At 38.1% G+C, this 22963-nt stretch overlaps 2 long non-coding RNA genes across 3 annotated transcripts in view; one reads left to right on the forward strand and one right to left on the reverse strand.

Annotated features, from left to right (window-relative positions):
* The window catches only part of LOC113610433 (uncharacterized), a 42649-nt gene extending 22585 nt beyond the window's left edge, over positions 1 to 20064 (forward strand). The window contains exon 3 of the long non-coding RNA XR_003429083.1: positions 19916 to 20064. This is a non-coding gene — a long non-coding RNA (uncharacterized LOC113610433). The remainder of the gene's footprint in view (positions 1 to 19915) is intronic.
* Positions 1 to 22963, reverse strand: part of LOC113610422 (uncharacterized) — a 56043-nt gene that overhangs the window by 26705 nt on the left and 6375 nt on the right. The gene's annotated exons all lie outside the window — the stretch shown is intronic.

Here is a 22963-nt window from a genome sequence, read left to right on the forward strand (position 1 = left end):
AGAACCTGTAGGTTTGACTGCAGAGGGGGGTTGAATATAAATGTTGCCAGCACTTCATGGCTGCTCTTTACTGGTACTGGCCACTTGCCAGATTCTGCTCCCTCAGATCACAGTCTCCTGAAAAGGAGAGTCATCTGGGACCTACCAGGCTGCACTGAATTGATCTGGTTGTGCCTTACACGCACACACACACACATAGGCATAATGACTGATTGCTTAGAATGAGTTCCTCTCGATTACCATTCTGGTTGTGCCTTAGACACACACACACACACACACATATAATGATTGATTGCTTAGAGTGAGTTCCTCTAGGATTACCATTTTTTCTCTGAATTAGTTTTTTCTTTAAATTTAACCTTCAGTTTTGAGTCACTTAGTTGGCTGCTGCACCAAGTGATTCTTTGGTTTTATAGGTTGCCTCCCAGTGATGCCCAATGGGATCAGCACAGCTCCAGGTGCCAGTTGCTAATGCCTATAAAATACCACCAGCAGCGCCCCCCCCCTCCCCCGCCAAAGGAGAATCATTTGAGAGTTCTTTGGACTTCATCTTCAAAAGTAGCCAAAGAATTCAAGTGACAGGCTATCCCAGAAAATCTTTTGCAGTTAGTGAAATTAGGTTATAACTAAGAACATTCAGAATACTACACACACAGTTTAGGTGATCTTGGTATAGTGGTGGGACAGCAGTGATTATAAAATGAAAGTAATTAACATGTACATGCTCTCTTGGGGGAGACTAAAGGAAAAGAGGTGTTCAGCCTAGAAAAACATTTCTTAGTGGATTTCCTATGAAGTCAATGTGTCTTGGGTTTAACTTTGAAACAAATTAAAGAATTTAAAAACTGGAAAAAAAAAAAAAGACCCTTTCTGACAAACAAAAGTGAGAGAATTTGTCACCAACAGACCTGGACTACAAAAAATGGTAAAGAAAATTCTTCAGTGTGAAGAAAATAATACCAGATGGAAAATTGAATACACACAAAGGAATGAACATTGGAAATGGTATACATATGGATAAATATAAAATAAATTTTAGGGAATTCCCTGGTGGTCCAGTGGTTAGGACTCTGTGCTTTCACTGCTTGGGCCTGGGTTCAATCCCTGGTCAGGGAACTAAGAGCCCACAAGGTGTGTGGTGCAGCCAAAAAATAAAATAAATTTTAAAAAGATTATTAACTATTTAAAACAGAAATAATCACAATGTACTGTGGGTGTATAAAACATATGCAGAAGTAAAATGACAACAAAAACACAGAGGATTGGAAGGGAGAAATGGAAGTACACTATTGTAAGGTGAATAGTATTGATATAATATTATTTGAAGGTAGACTGTGGTAAGTTAAAGATATGTGTTTTACCCTAAAGTAACCCTTAAAAAGCTAAAACAGAGGCATAACTAATAAACAATAGAGAAGATAGAATGATTTAAAAATATTCAAATATCCCAAAAGAAGGCAGGAAAAAAGAACTTAAAACAGATGGGATAAATAGAAAACAAAGAGCAAGAGAGCAGACTTAAATCAACCATATCGATAATTATAGTAGCTGTAAGTGGACTAAGCGCATCAATCAAAAGGCAGAGAAATCTCCCTGGAAAATAAAGCAAGACCTAACTGTATACTGTCTATGAGAAATACATTTTAAACATATAGATTAAAAGGACTGAAAAATACAGACAATATAAACACTAATTATAAGAAAACTGAAATGGCTATATTAATATTAAAGTATACTTTAGGTCAAAGAATATTACCAAAAATAAAGAGGGATGTTTCATAATAATAAAAGAGTCAATCATCAGAAAGATATATAACAATTCTAAATATGCATTCACTTAATAATAGAGCTTCAAAATACAAGAAGTAAAAACTAATAAAACCAAAGGGAGATATAGACAAATTCACACTAACAGAGATTTCTACTCCTGTTTGACTAACAAAATAATTGATAGAACAAATAGAAAATCTGAAGAGATAAACATGACTTTTATAACACAATCAACCAACTTAGTCTAATTAACATATATAGAACGCCCTATCTGAAAACTTCAGGATACGCATTTCTTTTCAAGTGCACACAGAACATTCACCAAGAAAGATTATTTGCTGGGCCGTAGAGCAAGTCTCAAAAAAATTAAAATGAAATTAAAAAAATACGGTTTCTGACCATAAAATAGAATTAAATTAGAAGTCAATATAAACGTGCAAAATCCCCAAATATCTAGAAGTTAACATAATTTTAAATAGCCCATAGGTCAAATAAGAAATTACAAGAAAGTATTTTGAACTGAATAATAATGAAAATACAACATATCAAAATTTGTACAATGCACATAAAGCAGTGCTTAGAGGGAAATTTATAGCGGATCATCTTTGATTAGGGACCATAAAAAAATAAGTATAAATACTTGAATGTCTGAATTGAATTAAAAAAAAATTTAAATAGCAAGCTATCGAAAGATATGAGAGTTCAAAAGGAATTGATACATACCTTTTTTTCCCACAGTATATTTCTCTTAAAGTATATGAGAGTCCCATAATACCTCTAAATGAAAAGAAATGCCTATAGAGAACCAACTGAAGCTAAAAGTATATTTAAATTATAAATCTGTAAAATAGAATTGGTGAAATAGATTTTAAAATTTTAGTCAGCATGACTAATACTCCCACGTCCTTTTCCAGTTACGTTCTCATAAAGACAGAGTCATACTTTCAATAAATATTTATTGAGCATTTACTATGTTTCAGGAATATACCAGGAATATGGGGGGGGAAGTAAAAAGGAAAAAAAGTCTCATCCACTCATGGATTTTGCTTGGGGTGGGGGCAGACAGACTATAAACAACAATTAACAAGTGAAAATACATAGTATTTCACCACATGGAATAAGTGAAAAATAGAACAAGGAAGGTGGGGTGGGGGAGGGGCAGTTGTAATTTTAAAGAGTGGACAGGAAAGGCCTTATTGAGAAGGTGATGTTTGAGGAAAGATCAAAAGAAAATAAGGGAATGAACCATGTAAAAATCTGGTACAAGTGGCATGAGTGTGCCTGGTGTTGGAGGGAAGATGAAGAGGTCCCTGCGGCTCGTGCAGGAAGAGCCCAGGGAGAAAAGCAGAAGATTGAGTTAGAGGGTAAGGGGAGGCCGAGGGCAGGGAAGACCAAATAGGGCCTTGAAAGCCTTGGTAGGGACTTTAGCTTTTACCCTCAGTGAGATGTGAAGCCTCTGGAGGGTTTTGTGCAAAGGAGCAGCAAGATTTTGGATTTTCACAGAAGCATTCTGGCTGTTGAGGTGAGTACAGATTGAAGGGGAGCAAGGGCTGAAAGAAGAAGACCACCCAGGAGGCTACTGCAAGAATCCAGAAAGAGCGCTGAGAGCTGCTTCCACCAAAGTGGTAGCAGTTTATACAAATGAGCCAGTAGGGAAGGTGGGAATGATGATGCAGGAGAGGGGAAGGTTGCTGATTCACTGTCTTTGAGTAGGGGGGAAGGGATAGGATCTAGTGCACAAGCTGCAGAGATACAGAGCTTGGTATGTTTCATTCCAAGGAAGGAAGGCAGAGAATATGCACAGATACTGGCAGGTGACTGTGCTGGTGGCCAGGGGATCTGTGGATATTCTTCTCTGATTACTCCTATTTCTCAGTGAAATAGGACACAAGGGCTGAAAAGGAAAGAGGGAAGGAGGTATTGGTGGCTTGAGGAGGAGAAGGTATGAAACAGTGGATTAGGAGAGTAAGCGAATGAAGTTGGTCTTCACAACCCACGATACATTTGAAACAGTTCTCTAAACATTTTGCTCCTGAATCTATGTACATGAAGAAAGCATAATTTTGAAGCCAAGTAATTATCAATGTCTATCTATCTTTATTATCCATATTCTATTCTGGAGAGAGAAAGAAAATTCTGCCTGCTAGTGAAGGTAGATGTGCCTAGGAAATGTATAGCTCAGTGTGAATGAAATGTTGGCAGATTTGTAGCTTTCTTATGTTTTCGCAGAAACTAGATTGAGGTTCTCTGTTTTGAATTCCTTCTTTATTACAAGACTACCTTCAAAAGAGATTCAGCACATTATAAATTTAAATGCAGTTATTATTATGTGTATTTCCCATTTACCTGTACTCTAATAAGATTATAGCTGAAGTAAAAACTTAAGGGAAGAAATTAATGTCATAGAGGGAAAAAAATACTTATTTAAGATGCTGGAATGTTAGAATTTTTCCAAAAAGACCATGAATTTTCTAATGACCAACTGATGTGGAAAGCTTAGAAAAGATAAGTGAGTTTTTTTTTCATAGCCTGCAGATACCAGCTAATAAAATCATCTGAAATAAATAAGGGTGCAAGTTGTGTCATAAACACGCCAAGATTATAAATTTATAAAACCTCTGATGAGGTGGCAAGGAGACTAATTATCATTTTATATTTCTTCTATTGATGCAACTCAGGAAAATAGCAAAGCAAGCTTGGTATTATACAAGACATGAGCAGTGTGTTGGTTCTCCTAAAACATCTTCTCCTAAAACTCTGTATTTGAGAAAAAAAGAATTCATACCTAAATTACCACATTATTGGACTACAGTTACAGGTATATATTTTTCCAGAATCTAAACCTTTTGTAAATGTCTCATCATCTCAAATACCCCTAATTTGGGATCTCTCCGTGTCGATATTCCAAGATAGGTACCTCCTGCACCCCCAGCATGTTGATCCAAAGAACAGGTGTCTTTACAACAGATACATTTTTAAATGATGTCGTAATGGGTTTTCCCTTTGTATGTGGGGGGATGGCAGATTATTATTTAAGAAGATTAGGCCACTTCCTGTAATAATTGCTGCTCATGTTTGGGAATAAGATTTTTAAAAAATCATTAGGAATATTTAAAGCCAACTGAAGACTCAATACACTCTACCTTTTGGTGTGAATGAGGCAAAATTAACCAAATTAACTTGCTGGTTCTTAAGCAAACATTCTGGGTTCTAAATATGCTGTTCCAATTACTCTTTTGTTTTTTAAATTTTTGGCTGCCTTGGGTCTTCGTTGCTGCGCGCTGGCTTTCTCTAGTTGCTGCGAGCAGGGGCTACTCTTCATTGCGGTGCGCAGGCTTCTCATTGCGGTGGCTTCTCTTGCTGCGGAGCTCGGCCTCTAGGTGCGCAGGCTTCAGCAATTGTGGAATGCGGGCTGAGTAGTTGTGGCTCACAGGCTCTAGAGCGCAGGCTCAGTAGTTGTGGCGCACAGGCTTAGCTGCTCCCTGGCATGTGGGATCTTCCTGGACCAGGGCTCTGAACCTGTGTCCCCTGCATTGGCAGGTGGATTCTTAACCACTTCACCACCAGGGAAGTCCCTCCAATTACTCTCAAAGACAGGGGAATGTAGTTACAATTCTCAGGCAGAACTATTTATTCTGCTTAGTTCAAGTTTTGGTTTTAAATGGCTTTAGGCAGTTTTTTACTCTTGGGCAAGGGCTGTCCAGCAATTCTCAGGTAGGTTTGACTTTTTCCAGATGGGCAGTTTTAAAAATATTGGTTGAAAATGAGTAATACAAATAAATGTTCAGATTAGATCCAACCCATGATCATGAGGGCCTTTGGTTCTGTGGATGTACTGAGGGAAGCTTGTCCTCTGAAGCTGCTTCTCTATAGGTTAAGAATGCATACCAAAGCAACCTGATTTAAAGAAGCACTACATTATTAATGCTTGAAATATTATGGGGGGGAAGGACCCAGATTTTAACGTAAAAAAATTGTAAAGGGCTATTCATATTTTCAGCCCATGTTACCACTTGAAGTAAAAAGAATTTTTATAGCTCACTGAAATGCTTTATTATTTATCCTAAATTTGTCTTTTCATTCCTTCACAGAAAGGAAATGTAACAAATAAGAAAAAATTTCAGTCATAATGCCCCGATATAAAATATTCCTTATAAATAAGTTTTAAAAAATAATTGCTGAACTGAGCATCTTGTTTTATTCGCCTCTCATTTGCACATGTAATTGAAGGTTGGCTGTGCTGCACTCCAAATTTCACTCTGCTTCCATCAACCATGTTCAAACTTCGAAAGTTTCTCAGGTTTAAATTTCCTTGCTTTCTGATAATAGTGCATCTATTTTGTGTGAAAGAGGAGAGAGCATGCCTTATGTTGATTATTTAAATACACGTCTAATCCTAAAGCCTTATGTGCATCATTGATATCAAACAGAAGCTATAAAACCTGGGGAAACTTAGAGCCAGCCCAAGTAAGCTTCTTTGTTTGGAGCTTGTTAGATCTTCCTCAGGAAAATGGAGTCTGTGTTGGCCTCTGCCTCTGTGTCTGAGAGAACTCTGTCCACATGCCTAATGGGGTGCCATTACAGACCACTACCATCATTCTCAGCTTCTCCAGGGTAGGCGCTCACCTTACTTACTTGTCCATCATGTAAGTACCTATTCAGTACTTACAGATATTAAATACTGAATACATCTTTGTCAAATTGATAAATAATTCCATAAGCCAGGGTGTTTGAACTTGATGACCTTAAAGTTTCTTTTCTGATCTAAAATTCTATGATTTCTATTTGTCTCAACCTCTACCTATAGATTTTAAGAAATCCTAAGGATGTTTACTTAATGAATAATATACAAAAGTTGCCAATTTGGTCATTAATGAGGTGTTAATCCTTTTCCTGCATTATTTTAGTGATTTAAGACCCAGAGTGAAGTAAAATCCTGTTAATAGTTATTCTAGATCAGTGCTGTCCAATAAAAATAAAATACAAGCCAAAAAATACAAACCACAAATGTAATTTAAAATATTCTGGTAGCCATTTTAAAACAATTAAAAGAAACAGGCTTAAATTAATTTTAATATATTACTTAACGCCATATATCCAAAAATATTGTTTCAATATGTAATTAATATAATTAAGATATTTTACATTTTTGGTGTGTGTGTTAAGTCTTCAAAATCCAGTGTGTATTTTACACTTGTACACCTCAATTTGGACTAGTCACATTTCAAGTGCATATGTGGCTAGTTAGTGGCTGTTCTTTTGACAACACAGTGTTACAGCCTGTTGTTCAAGTGCTCTATGGACCAGGAGCTTGTTAGAAATTCAAATCCTTGGAATCAGAATCTGCATTTTAACAAGTACTCCAGGTAATCTGTATGGACATTAAATTTCAGGAGGGAGTATACAAATTCTTTTTCCAGTGAAACTTTGCTTTGGATATTTTTATAACTTTCTCTTTTCCTTTTTTGTTTTGGGCCACACCATGTGGCATGAGGGATCTAGTTCCCCGAGCAGGAACCCATGCCCCTTGCAATGGAAGTGCGGTGTCTTCACTACTGGACTGCCAGGGAAGTCCCCCACGTTTTTAATTTGTATAAATTTTTCATGTGTCATGCTTCCTGGGTTTCCCACTCCCCACTTTTAAAATAACTTGTTTTTTATTCTAGTTATAAAAGCATAACCTGTTTATATAGAAAAATTCGAAATTAATTTTTCTATAAAATAAAATTTTTGTATAAAAAAAAATCACTTGTCATCCTACCAACCAGAGATAACTACTATTGACATTTGGGGTGTTTATCCTGCCAGTCTATAAAATGTTGTTTATTAATTATATAATACACAAATAAATTCTTATAATTAAAACAATAACATGTAAAATGAGGTGCCCTCAACTACTTCCTCAAATGCAGTCCCCTCCTGATCCATTCACCAGGTGAAGGACATTTGGGTTGTTTCCAGTTTTGGGCGATTATAAAGTTGCTATAAACATTGGCTTTCAGGTTTTGGGGTAAATATGTGGGAATGAGATTGCTATTAGAAAACTTTTTTAAAGGCTGCATTGTACTTCAGCATTTGAAGGTGTATGAATATATATTCACTTATTCATTCAATTAATGAATATTGAATACTAATGCTGTATTAGGCAATGAGAATATAGCGAACGTAGTATTGGTCAGCATTGGTCCCAATCCTCATAGAATTTTTGTTTTGTTTTGTTTTGTTTTGTTTTTTGCGGTACGCGGGCCTCTCACTGTTGTGGCCTCTCTCGTTGCGGAGCACAGGCTCCGGACGCGCAGGCTCAGCGGCCATGGCTCACGGGCCCAGCCGCTCCGCGGCATGTGGGATCTTCCCGGACTGGGGCACGAACCCGTGTCCCCTGCATTGGCAGGCAGACTTTCAACCACTGCGCCACCAGGGAAGCCCTAGAATTTGTTTTTAATCAAATCCCTATTAATAGACATTTAAGTTATTTCCAATTCCCCTATCATAAACAATGAGTTTTAAAATTTCAATTCAGTCATCTGCTGTCTACCCAAAATTTTCCTTGGAGTTTTCAAGGGAAAAAATGAGCAACCAGGCAGTTAGTCTTGGTTGAGAGAGTCACCCGACTCTAACCACAGCACTGGTTAGAGGTGGGTGGGAGGTGGGAGGGTAGAATCTAACCTCAGGTAGCTGTTGCAGGTTAATTCTAGGTTAATGTGGAGAACCTGGGATCATCCTTCATCTTCCTAGGCCAGTGGTTTTCAAACTTTAGTGAATACCAGGATCACCTGGAGGGCTTGTTAAAACAGAGATTCCTGTACCCCACTTTTGATTCAGTAAGCCTGAGATGGGTTCATTAATTTGCATTTTTAACGAGTTCCCAGGGACATATTTTGAGACTGCCCTAGGCTATTTCTGGGAGTTTCTGAGCCTGATATCTTAAATTTAGACTCTCCATCAGTGGTTAGGAATTCAGAGATCTAGAAGTAGCTATCTTTGAAGTTACTGGAGAAGTTATTAATGCAGATGAAACATCTGTGGGCCTACAGGCTCCTTTGCAGGATCACCTGACAACTCCAGTTCTTGAATTTTATTTCTTTTCCTCTCGACTACTATATCTTCACGCAGATTTTCCCGAGTTACGCTGGTTGGCAGGGGAGCCTGTCCTCTGGCACTCTCAGCACCATCAGTAGGCAGGGAGGGACTCCAGTTGAAGGGTTCTTCTGGAGCCGTGCCTTAATATCAAGCTCCAGTTTCCTCATCTGGGTTAGAGATGATTGGGTTTCCAGCTGCAGGAGCCTAGTGATAATGGCAAGGCATTTACCTGACTTCAGAAGGGCTGAGACGAGACATGCTTACCCTGGATTTGGGGGGATCTTGAGGATATGAGCTAGCTCTGGGAGCTGCAGGGCCCAGGTCCCCCAGGCAGAGGAACCACAGTTCTAAGAGTTGCTGGTAAGTGTAAAGCTAACTCAGAGAAGGCTTTTTGGTTTTCTTCCCTTAGCTGGTTTGGTGGGCAAGTTCAAATGAGGGATATGTGGGTTCATTCCCCTCATAGTGGTTTGAACCCAGTTTGAATCCAGCCACTCACTAACTCCAGTGCTAACTAGTTCTTGGAAATTTTCCTCATCTGTAAAATGAGGACAGCACCCCTATCGCTCAGAGTTACTATGAGGACTAATACAGTAACATATGTAAAGCACCTTGTTAGCTCAGTACTCGACACACAGCAGGACCCTCTTTATCTTCTGGGAGCGTGGGTCGGAGTGAAGTTGTGGCACATCATGCTGTGGGACCTTCAGTGGACTCATCACAAAGGATGTTTGATTTTCTTTGTATATATGGGTACTGGCATTACTACCTCTGGAAAATGAGGCTAGCTAGCATTGGGGGCCTGCTGTCAAGTCACTCACAAGCATACACGTTCTCTAGAGAGGAGGTAAGACTGGAGCCTATAATAGCTGCCAGGATAAGAGCCTGGGAGTGTAGGAATGTAAGGTCAATTTAGAAGAATGAGAGTATAGGTTGGCATGACAAAACCGTGCTTTCATTTGTCATTCCCAGATACTCTAAAAGGTTAATAATACTTGTAAGTTCACTATATACATTATTCCAACAACCTGACTTATTTGCAGTTTAGTACCTATGTTTATACTCCAATTTTATGTTTTACTAGTCAGGAATCTTTTCCTGTTGTCTTAGGCATATCTCAGCCAGTGAAAATAATTTCCCCCCATGTCAGAAACTTACTCAAAGAATAAAATAACCAGAAGCCTGCTTTTAAAAAAGTCTGTAAAATGAAAACTTTGGATACAACAGAGTATTTGTGAAGGTGTTTTTTTTTAAAATAAAAAGTCCTTAAAAAAAAAAGGATAAAAACAAACTCCACTGGCAGAGGAAACAGTAAATCATTTCAGAATGGAATGTACAGAGTGCACTCCCATCCCCACACTCCTACTGTCCTCTCTGAGTTCCTGCTACTTTTGTTGAAGACGCATCATGGATGTGAATCTTCACTACAGTCTTCTGACTCTGCTCCCGTATCTCCCATACTTAGTGGAAGGGAAGATGGGTGGTGCTGTTCCCTAGGACTTCAAATGCTTCAAAGGAAGCATTTTCTCACTGAAATGATGTTAAAAATGGTGTTTGGGTTCCCTTAACTGTGAATTAGGTAAATTACTGAGAGCTAGCCTGAAAAGCTAATAGCCATTTCAAGATTGTTTCTATGGGAAACACATTTGTAGGTCCAAAAATTGGCTAACGACCAACAAACATTTGAAATACAATCTGTTATAGATTGGGAAATGACTGAATATTTTTAAAAAATTGGTTTATACAACTTCTTTCAAGTGTGCAGTAAGCCACAAGCATTTCTTCAGTCCCTGAACATGTTGCATTAACAAATGTAGTGTAGTACCTGTACTAACATATCACTTAAAGTTCAGACATAACTTGGGGGTTTGTCATACTATTTGCTCTACTTTTGTGTATGTTTGACATTTTCATAATAAAAATAACATTTATTTGAAATTCTTTCAAATAAAAATACTGCATTTCATTAAAAAAAACCCTTTCAAACATAAATTTCAAAATTCCTCAGGGGATCAACCTAGGGCAAAATTGGAAGGCAATATAAGAACACCTAATAAGAAGTAAAAACTTGAATTTTGAATTGCATCCATAATATAGACAGCAAATCAGCTATCAAAATGTTGAAAACATTTGAAATAATGGACCTATTTAAAAGCCTCCAAAATCTCCTATCAATGTTGTTTATAATTAAGAATCTTTCAAATGCCTAAGTAAAAAAAACAAAACATTGCAACTGATGTAAAAAAGGAAAATGAAATTCATCTTTCAGTATATTTATCTCTTTAAGACGTAGCTTGATAAAAGTATGCTAGACTTCCTAAAATATAATTTTATTAAATTCAGAGTTAAAACATTTACTCTTTAGATATCTACAGCCAACTAATAAATTTCCTATAACATCTTTCATATATTTTATAAACAAAATATTTTAAAAACCTACAATGTCATGATGTAAAAGAGAGCAATAATTATAATAGACAAAATAATAAATGAAATATGATATGCCTTCTGCTATGTACCTATGAGTTATACCAAATAATCATTACAACAGATGTCCTTAGAGAACAAAGGAGAATGAGAAAGTATAAAGGTAGAGGAAGGCATGGAAGATATTTTCTGTTATCATCTACTGTGTGGTCTTTCACTGCACTATTTTTTAAACAAAAAAAGGTTTCCGCCAGGGCAAGCCCCACTTCAAATGTCCCCTTACCCTCCTGACTAGAGAATAATGTGTTTGTGTAGTATATGATTTCATCAGACAAGGCTGTGAACACATGTGATTTATTCAATGATCCTATTCTGCTTCCTTTTAAAGATAAAGAATGCATTTAAGTCGACTGTGTATGAGACTGTGGTCATTCCTTAGAAGGCTCCATTCAAACAGAGAATAACATTACCTTATTTTAAAACATTAAGAGTGTAGCCATGTCTTTGGTCTTCATTTTCTTTCCAGGCAATATCAATGAATACTTTATTTTAAAAGAGAAAAATATAAAACACAAGTAATTACTTTGAAATTGTTTTAATTTTCTTTGTATAAGCAAAACAGCCCTGTAAAACATTCACTTTTCAAAAATCTTTATATATAAACAACAGTGTAGGATGGAAGAAACAACTAAAAACAACACAGCCACCCACACAACAGCTCCTAACAGTAGGTCCTGTCAGGGTGCAGCTCTCATGAAAACAAGCTGCTCACATTCTCAGAACCACAATCCCCAGGGAAGAATCTTGTCCTCTTTAACTTGCTGGGTGGTAGAGCCCAGAGGAATTACTCAAACTATGAAAATCCCAAAGCATGGTCATCTAGGGGGAAATGAGGAGACATATGACTTGAGCATGATAATTATTTTCTTGTAGTAACAGTAAAGAAAACAACCTTAAGTGGTAAAGGCTGCATGAGTTCCAACTTCAACAGGTAGCTAACTGTGTATGTATTTTCCAGACACAGCATTTGTTAGCTAAGGCAGAACACACAATGTATACTTGCCACTGTCTTTCAAGTAATATTCTCTAAAGTATTCACATTTATTGATTATAGATACATGTAAGTGGTATTTAAAATAATAAAACATAGTAAACACCAGACATACTGTTCTAGGTACTTCATATAGTTTATTTCACTTAATCCTCACAGTAACCCTATGAGGTAAGAACAATTATTATTCATGTTTTACCAAAAAAAAAAAAATCTAAGTCATACAGAAATTTAATGATTTGACCAAGATCACATAACTAGAATGCAAAACTAGGTACCTTGTCTCCAGAGCTCTTGCTTTAAATTTAGCTCCAGTTCTGTCTCATGAAATTGGATTTTTAACCCCACTATCACAGAACTATTCTTCCAAGACTATAAATTCTGTTTCTTCTCTGTGAACTTCCACCTCTTCCAATGAAAATGCATAATTGTTCATCTTCTGCCTCCCAATTCACCTTCTGGTTTCACCTGCTTCCGTGTACAATCTGGACCCCTAGTCATTTCAACTATGCCCTCCTCCCCAACTCCTCCCCAGGCCTCTCCTACACAGTCAAACCAAGGTGGTTGCCTGCACCAGCTGTCTCTCTTCCTACCACTGCTTCCCAGCAGTCAAGCATTACTGCTGATCCAAGTATTAATGGTATTAATGGTCCCAATTCTCCACCCCTGTGTGAACTCATGCCCTTTGCCATGTCACTTTGCAGCTTCTCTAAAAGGTGAATTCTATTTCCCACCCCCTTGAATCTGGGCTTGGTCACACAACCTGCTCTGTCCAATATGAGGCAGAGGCAGAAGTGCCAGTGTGTCAGTTTGGAGTCTAGGCCTCAAGAAGCCTTGTATGTTTCTGCTTGCCCTCTTAAAACTCTTCTTCTAGACAAGAAGAAAACAAAAACATCTGAAAAAAACAAAAACACTAATTCGAAAAGATACATGTACCCCAATGTTCACAGCAGCATTATTTACAATTGCCAAGATATGGGAGCAACCTAAGTGTCCATCAACAAATGAATGGATAAAGAAGATGTGGTATATACATCCAATGGAATACTACTCAGCCATAAAAAAGAATGAAATTTTTCCACCTGAAGCAACATGGATGGACTTTAGCATTATGCCAAATGAAATGTCAGAGAAAGACAGATACTGTATATCACTTATATGTGGAATCTAAAAAATACAACAAACTAGTGAATATAGTTTAAAAAAAAAGCAGACTGACAGATATAGAGAACTAGTGGTTACCAGTGGGGAGAGGGAAGGGGGAGGGGCAATATAGGGGTTGGGGATTAAGAGGTACAAACTATTATGTATAAAATAAGCTACAAGAATATACTGTACAACACAGAGAATATAGCCAATATTGTATAATAACTATAAATGGAGTATAGCCTTTAAAAAATGTGAATCACTATATTGTTCACCTGTAACTTACATATAATATTGTACACCAACTATACTTCAATTAAAAAAATGCTGCAGTGAAAAAAAACCCAAAACCAAACTCTTCTTCCATCTCCATGAGAAAGGCATGCTCAGGGCAAGCCAAAGAGTCCCAGGAGGATGACAGATATGTGAAACAGAACCCAGCCCAGAGGAAAACCCACATTAGGCTTTCAGATATATGAGCAAGCCCAGCTGAGATCAGCCAACCTTCAGACACTTGAGCTATAATAATAATTACTGTCTCAAGCCATTGTGTTTTAGAGTGTTTATTATGCAGTAAAAACTGAGACATCTACCTCAACTTTCTTTCTTGCACTCCCAACCTACTGCAAAAAAGTATCCTTTGTTTTTTTCTTGCCTTTGTTCTCTCACCACTTATTTTCATTATCTGTACCAATTCTCTCTTAATTGACACCAAAAACCTCTAATGGTCAGTCCTATCGCTTGGCTCTCTCATCCACCTTGTCCTCTGTATAGCACCTGACACCTCTGTTAAATTTGCCCTTCCTTGATTGTACAGCACCAGTCTCAATTTCTTCGATTATTTCATGTACTTCAGGGGCTTATCTTCTCTTCCACTCTTCTGGGAGGTTATTCATTCCCCCTAACAGCAACTGTCATTCATTTGACTCACACATCTTTATATCCACCCCCTATCTCCCTTCTAAGCTCTAGTTCAATTGGTTCTCAAACTATAGTTTGCATTAGAATCACCCAGAGGCCTTACTGATATTCAGATTGCTCAGGCCCCATTCCTCAAGTTTCATATTCAGTTAGTCTGGGGCGGGGCCTGAGAACTTACATTTCTAACAAGTTCTCGGGTAATGCTGATGCATCACTTTGAGAACCACTATTCGAGTTTCATATTTCTAACAGTCTCCACCTGGTTATCCACAGGTGCCTCAAAAATCACATACAGTGTCAATTAGAGGTTTTTTATTGTAAGCCCTAGGAACCAACTTGGGCTAACTAAAGCAAAACAAGAATTTATCAGGGAGTTCACAGAATCAATGTGAAGGCTGGTAAACCATGTTCCAAATAAGAAAGGAACAGGAAAAGAGACTGCTTGGCAGTAGGAGCCTTACCTCTAAGTCTGCAGAAGTAAACAAGTGTTTCTTGTGTTCTTGAGTCCCTCTGTTCAAGATCAATTCCAAGTGAGAGTCCTTTACCCACCCCCGAGTTGTACCAGGGCAGTGATAGAAAGGATTATGGTGGAAGTAGCCACTAAGGACTCCTCTTCTTTCATACTGTCTTAGTTCAGACCCTCATAATCAAGCAGGTAGATTACTACAACAAACTCTTAACTGGTTTTCTTGTTCCTAATCTAACCTCCAATTCATTCTCCTCATCATCTTCAGTTATCTCTTTAAAACATGTCATTTTCTGCTTTGCCTTGTATGGTGTCGTGTTCCTGTCTTGTTTTAAGTAATAAATTGCTTTTCTTTATGTGCAAGTGGTTGGGATACTTTTGCCTTAGCAGACTGATAAAATGGAAAAGTAGTTTTAGAAGGTAGAGAATACATCCTATTATAAGATGAAGATCGATCTAATTAACCTAGTAACCGGGAAACGATCAGAAGTGGTCCCAAAGTTTTGCATAGAGACCCCTCTAGGAGCCTTTAAGAGATCAGTATCTCGCTAGACTAAAAACTTCCTCATCTAAAGGACCCAGTCCTCATTGTATCACCAGCACCAGCTCATAACAGGCACTTAAGAAGTCGTCTCCAGGGCTTCCCTGGTGGCGCAGTGGTTGAGAGTCCGCCTGCCGATGCGGGATACGGGTTCGTGCCCCGGTCCGGGAGGATCCCACATGCCGAGGAGCGGCTGGGCCCGTGAGCCATGGCCGCTGGGCCTGCGCGACCGGAGCCTGTGCTCCGCAACGGGAGGGGCCGCAACAGTGAGAGGCCCGCGTACCGCAAAAAAAAAAAAAAAAAAAAAAAAAAGAAATTGTCTCCAGGCCCTCCTTACTTTAGATTACTGTCTGTATTAGCCTCCTGATTCCCTGGTTTGCAGTCTCTACCTGCCTGTCTCCTCACTACCAAATCCTTCCTGTATAGCACTGCTAAATCAAGCCAATCATCATTTCCTGCTCAAAACTTTCTGACTCCCCAAAACATACGTGCCAACTCTAAACTCCTCAGTATTCAAACCCTTCCATAATCTGGTTCCAACCAACTTTTCTAGGCTTTCTTCCACTCCTTACATATACTGTCAACCAGTCTAGACGAATAAAATTTCTTTAACCTTTTCTGCTCTTGTTGATTTGGTTCCACTTTTTGGAATGTGTTTGTTGCATGTGTCTATCCTACCCTACCTCCAAAGTCTAGTTAAACACCTGTCAGTGTTCCTAATCTTTTTTTTTTTTTTTTTTTTTTTGCGGTACTCGGGCCTCTCATTGCTGTGGCCTCTCCCATTGCGGAGCACAGGCTCCAGACGCGCAGGCTCAGCGGCCATGGCTCACGGGACCAGCCGCTCCGCGGCATGTGGGATCTTCCCGGACCGGGGCACGAACCCGTGTCCCCTGCATCGGCAGGCGGACTCTCAACCACTGCGCCACCAGGGAAGCCCTTCCTAATCTTTTTTAATCCATGAATCACATCCCAGGTTCTTTTGGTCATGTCTTCTTGTACCCCATACCCCTTAATTCCAGCTTAAGGATTTTCTATTCGAAGATTTTTAAAATTAATGTTTTGTTTGTATAAATACTTCATAAGAGTTGAACACATACTATCTTAAACTATCATTATATACTTGTATTATTTGTTTTACCAGATTTTAAGAGCATTAAGCTTTCTGTTACTAATTAATTTTCTGTATTTCCCAGAAATTACTCTAGTGCCTTACACATAGTAGTGATGAGTACAATCTGTTGAACAAATGAAAAAATGTTTATAATATAGGGCTAGTGTTTGAAGTTGATCCCCTTTAGATAGCAGCCAATGGCTGTGCCGGGAATTTCTGAACTGCTGGAACCAGGGGGTATAAATCTTGGTAGCTTGGAACTAGAAGGTGAGTCTAAACCAAAGATGATCAGGTTGTAGTCAAATGCCAGGAGGCCAGACACATGCATCAAGTAAAAAGATCCAAAGGTCAAACCTGAGATGAAATATAGAGCAAAGGGTATGGAATCAGGCAAAGACGCAGCAGAAGCAACAACAGTTTAAAACAGGTTGATGGGGATCTGGGATAGTGGACTTCATCGCACTTACCAAATCAAAATGAGTGGTTTGTTGGTAAAATGGAGTTGCCTAAGAATCAGAAGTTGGGCTGGCAGCTATTTATCATTTCTAGCAAAGAAACACATACATGGAAATAAATTTATGATAGCAAACATAGTAAAATATAAACAGGCCTGCGTTGAGGGGTAGATTTAATTTGAGCTCCATTTTCTTGCTTCTGCCCTGTCATCTCAATTTATTTCACACCTTTGCACAAGTTCACATCCGAGTTCTAATGTATTTTTTGATTCCTTTATATTATGGATAAAGAAAAACATTTTAAGAGATATAGTATCATAGTACTCAATACCAAATAGAAAAATTCAGAAAAAAATTTTTGCTATAGTTTTTAGACTTTTAATCTACCAATCAGTAAAGCTGCAATAAGAAAACTATACCTAATAACCATTGATTTTCCTACATTGACTGTTCACGGACTGGAAAATTCCAAGAATATTTCACAAAGGTTTAAAAAAATTTAATGTAAATTAAAAAAATCCTAATTATAAGAAATGCATATTTTATTATTGAGAGCTCTGAAGAATTTAATTCCTACAACCTACCTTGCCCTATAAACCATTTGTTTTGTTTGCCTGTCAATCTGTGAGGTTGGCGTGAGGAGCAAAAACGCACAGTGTTTCCTTGTACTAATTAGCAGCAAGCATTGTGGCAAAAACAAACATCCACATGAAAAGCACAGCAAAATTCACTTTAAATCCTACTGTAAATATGCAAAAGTCCTCTGCATGAAGTCCTCTACAAAGGTCATCTGCATTTATTTTTATTGTAAAATAAGTTTTATTTTGAATTAAATGCTGAATGAAGTATGCTTTTAAAACCTATGTTATTCTTCCTGATATTACTGAGAGAAGGATAAACTCCCATATTAATTTCTTTAAAATTTAATATTTGGCAAGCAACATAGAAGAGCAGGAAGATCACTTACCAAGGAGCTACGTTACCTGGGTCCCACTTACACTTGGGGTCTTAGGCAAGTTATTTATTCTAAGTCTCAACTTCCTCATAATAAAATCTAAAGACTTGAATTAGTTCAGTGGTTCTTGCAAGGAAGATGCTTTGGAACTGCCTGTGGATATTTCTGACTTGGTAGATGTGAGAAGGGAGGGCCTGGGTAACTGTGACTTTATAATATTTCATAAGTGATTCTAATGCATATTACTGCCTAAGAACCAATGGTCTAAATAATTTCTTGGGTCCTTTGCGATTCTAAAACTCTACTTTTTACGTCCAATCAATGGACTTTTAACAGCTCCTAGCTTTCATCATTATTCTCTTCTTAATAAGTGTATTTTAGGAAATAGAGAAGCTGTAATTATTATTATTAATAATAATTTATTCTAAATTATGAATAATAGCTTACAGTTACTGAGTGCTTACCAGTTCTAAGATATTAACTCATATAAAATATGTAATTTAATCCTCACAATCACACTGTGAGGTAGGAACTAGTATTATTATCTGTATATTACAGATGGGAAAACTGAGGTACAGAAAGTAATTTGCCCAAAATCACAGAGCAGGTAACTAGGGAAATTGGGCCGGAGGGCCTGAACTCTTAACCAGTATGCTACGCTGCCATTCAATAAATGAACTATACGTACAAACATACCTAGCCCTGTTCCCCATACACGTAGCACTGCTTTCCCTGCTACTTTTGGGGGAAAAAAAGGGTGTGTTTTTAGAAATTTGTGGGATCAGAAATGATGGAAAGGGGAAGCTGGGAAAGGCAAGAATGAAATGACTTAAGTGAGCTGAGCCTAAGACCCCTGTCCTGAGTGACAACAACTAGAGACAACTTGGATTCACAAAGGCCTCTAAAAAGGGTAATTACGTGTAGGAATGATTTCCCTTCCGTTATCATTTCATTCCATAATGTTTAAGACATGTTCTTTTTGACGGATCAAATATTAATTTTAAAAACATTAGAAATTTACCTTATTGGATGGACTAGACCCAAAACCATAAAGTAAAACAGGCAAGTAAGTACAAAAGCCAAGTTAGAGAGTCAGAGAGGGTAATAATTGAAATGATCCAGCCTAATACTAATTTTTGGTATACAAAGAATTTATAACATTATACCTTGGCTTATTAAGTATGAGATTCAGATGGTAGAGACTAATACATTATAAGGATAACCTTCTCTTCCCAACAGTATAGATAAAGAATAATCTAGCTGAGGTTGGTGGTCCTGAATTTACAGTGTTAAATGCCAATCTGCATAGCAGTTATTTTTTCTGTCTGGGTGCACTCAGCAATCTGGGAGCAGACACCCAGTTAGAGCTGTTGTTTTGTCAGGTAAGTGATATCAGGGCAACAGGGCAAAGGAGATGTGGTTCCTGGCAAGAGAGTGGTAATTTAAAATAGAACGCAGCAGGAGATGAAAGAAGTGAAGGCAGGAGAAGGCTGATAGGGAGAAAGAAGAGAAGTCTATGGACTGGAGGTCCCAAGTCAGAGAAACCTGAGAAGGGTGAGAGGCTGCAGCAGAGTGAGGAAGAGTACTGGAAATGAGATGTTAGGGAACTGAGAATGGCTGTACTGGGAGTAACTGAGTGACAGAGCTAGGATGAAAGTTCTGGCCAAAGTCAAGTCTGCATTTATGAGGTTAGAGGTGAAACAGATTGGGTGTATGACAAATCCAGGATGTGGCAATAGAAGCGAGTGGGTGAAGATCACATCCAGGAACTCTGAGGCTGGTGCTGGGTGAGCTGTCTACTTGGGTGATGAATTCACTCAGGATGACGGGAGGAACGCAGGTAAAGAGGAGGACGTAAGCCACATGTCATAGTCATTAATAAAGTCTTGCAAGCCTCTGAATATGCTTAGTACAGGGGACTGGGTATTCGGAAAAAGGTATGCTTCCCCCTTATCTATGAGTTTTCTTAAGACTAATCTTTGCTCTACTTTTTAGATTTAGCAAGAACCTCTGCTTCACATTTTCATCTTAAGGAGAGGTCTTCTCTGCTAAAGTCGAATGGAAAATGAAATTACCTGCTAATTCAGGCAAGAAAAATCTCAGCTCCCTACTCTCATAAATTTGTGAAAATTGCTTAAAAACAAATTACAACTCAGTTGCCCTAGTTCTGGTTTGAAAACATCTGGTGAGACCACTGGGTACAGTTTCCCACTACGCTTTTTTTTTTTTCTTTAGGTATAAAAACACACATACAAAGGTTTCTTATAATCTTGAAAGAACAGGGTAGCGATGCTATTTACTGACAGGCTGACCTTTACACAAAGAACCCCAACCTTCAACAAGCTGAAATTACTGTTACAGATGCCTTCAGAATATTGTCTTCTTCAGAAAGCATCATGTTTTGTCCAAGTCATACAGAAGTGGCTATATTATGGACACCATCTGGTCACCAAATGGTGCAAGGCAGAGGGCAGGGGAAAATTATTTCTGCAGTACCAACTATAAGTCTGATACTGTACAAGGAAAAACAGGAAATGTCACATATGATTCCTAATGTCAAGAAACTTACAATTTACTTGTCAGTTACATAATACTTTAGCCCAGAGCTATGTCTTACATTTTTTTGAATCACTCACAGCATCTAACACAGGACTTTATAGATATCAACAAGAAGTTAATAAAGTTAAAACAGCAATACAAAATGTTTAGAATTAAGTAATAAAATACATGTTTAATATAAATGACCAAAACAGTTGAGCTTGTGTCATGGCAATCTATGAAAAATCTTGCTCCTATTCTAATTTTATATTTTTATTTTGAACATGTACTGACACAGGAAGGTCCCTATTCCTACTCATTGAAATCTTCAGGGAAGGAAAGAGCCAGGTCAGCTTTCCTTAGAGGAAGGAATTGGAGGTCAGGCTTATCCTGCACTAGGGCATCAAAAGTAACTGAGTCCTTACCCGCAACCTTTCTCAGATAGTCAAGGAAACCAGCCTTGAGCAATAGCTCTTCTAAGCATGCAAAACTATAGGTCAACCTGTTATTGAAACCCTTTCCCTCTTGGGTTCTTTGATTTTACATTATATTGTTATCCTTCCATTCACTTATCAAAAAATTATTGAGCACCTACTATATATCAGTGATGTGTTCCTATCTATTATTTCTGATTCCTTCACTACCTCTTCATTTTTCTACCCTACCACTCACACTTTCTCAGTCCTCAGGTCTATTCTTTTATATCATCTATCTATCTATCTATCTACCTATCTAGTCCTTCAGAAAGTGTACCAGTTCTCTGAGGTTCCCAGCCTTTAGGCTGATATCTCCCAACGTACATATCCAACATACAAGATGGAAGGTCTTTTTTTTTTTATACAAACTATTCTTATATTTATTTATTTTTAAATTTTTATTGGGGTATAGTTGCTTTACAATGTTGTGTTAGTTTCTACTGCACAGCAAAGTGAATCAGCTGTACATATACATATATCCCCTCTTTTTTGGATTTCCTTCCCATTTAGGTCACAAGACGGAAGGTCTTAAACGTCCTGCTACTACTGCTACACCTCACTGATCATTCCTTCTGAGTATTTCCTGCTGGCATCTCTTCCTCTAGGGAAGTACTAGGTTCTGAAATTTTTTCAACACTCTTAGTTTGTCTTTTCACTCTGTACTCTATCCTTACACAATTTCATCTCCCTCTCCGTCAATCGCTAAGTTTAAGAATGAATTTATTTCTATTCTCGCTCTTTCCATGCTTTAGGTCTTCATCAAGCCTGTTGCCCTTACTTTTATCCGGGTAACTCCTCTTCCTCTTTATTTAAATATTAGCTTAAAGTCATATTCTTCAAGAAAGTCTTTATTCTTCTCTCTAGGCTAAGTTGGACAGCTCTGCCATGTGACTTTATGTCACCCTGTCCTTTTCTTTTGAAGTATTTGTCATCTCAAATGATCTGTTTAATGGCTGTCTTGTCCACTAGACCAGGGGTCAGTAAACAATAGTCCGTGGATCAAACCCAGTCCCCCCGCCTGTTTTTTAAGTAAAGTTTTATTGGAACCCAGACACTCTTTCCTATATGTATTGTTGATGATTGCTTTTGTGTTTCAATGGCAAAGTTGAGTAGTTGGGAGAGAGACCATATGGCCTGATAAGCCTACAATTTATCTGTCCCTTTACAGGAAATTTGCCAAACCCTGCACTAGACTATTAGCATGAAGGCTGAAATCATGCCTGCCATTCTCACTTCTATATTCCCAGCACCTAGCATAATACCTGGTACATAAGTATTTTTGGATTAATTGTATTTCAGCCTCAAGCTTTAACCCATCTTGTCAGTGATATGAATGAGATCACATTAACTGGCCTGTGTTTATAGAAGCATTATAATCACTGCTTATCCAGATAATGATTGCAGTATTCTAGTCCAAGGCGGGTACAGAAATTAATCAAATAAAACACAAATGCATGGATTATTGCAACCACAGGTAAGTGCTCTGGAGAAAAAGAAACACAGTACAATTCGAGTGTGTAACAGAGAACCATAATCAAATATATAGCTTGGGAAGGCTTCCCTGGGGAAGTGACCTTTGACCTGAAATTTATTTTTTATTTTTTAAAGATCTCTCTTTTTAAAAAATAAATAAATAATTATTTATTTATTTTATTTTTGGCTGCATTGGGCTTTTGTGGCATGTGGGATCTTTCTGCTGCGGCGCATGGGCTTCTCTCTAGTTGTGGCACCCGGGCTCCAGAGCGTGTGGGCTCTGTAGTTTCAGCACGCGGTCTCTCTAGTTGAGGTGCGTGGGCTCAGTAGTTGTGGTGCATGGGCTTAGTTTCCCCGAGGCATGAGGGATCTTAGTTCCCCAACCAGGGATCAAACCCACGTTCCCTGCATTGGAAGGCAGATTCTTTACCACTGGACCACCAGGGAAGTCCCGACCTGAAATTTAAAGAATGAACTAACTGTGCAAAAAGAGGTGGAGAGAGGAAGAGCAAACCAGGCAGAAAGAATATCACATACAATTCTCTCTTCTTTGGAG

Source organism: Aethalodelphis obliquidens, unplaced genomic scaffold (genome assembly GCF_003676395.1).
Source record: "Aethalodelphis obliquidens isolate GAN/ISIS:26980383/991018 unplaced genomic scaffold, ASM367639v1 scaffold3, whole genome shotgun sequence".
NCBI classification, from domain to species: domain Eukaryota; kingdom Metazoa; phylum Chordata; class Mammalia; order Artiodactyla; family Delphinidae; genus Aethalodelphis; species Aethalodelphis obliquidens.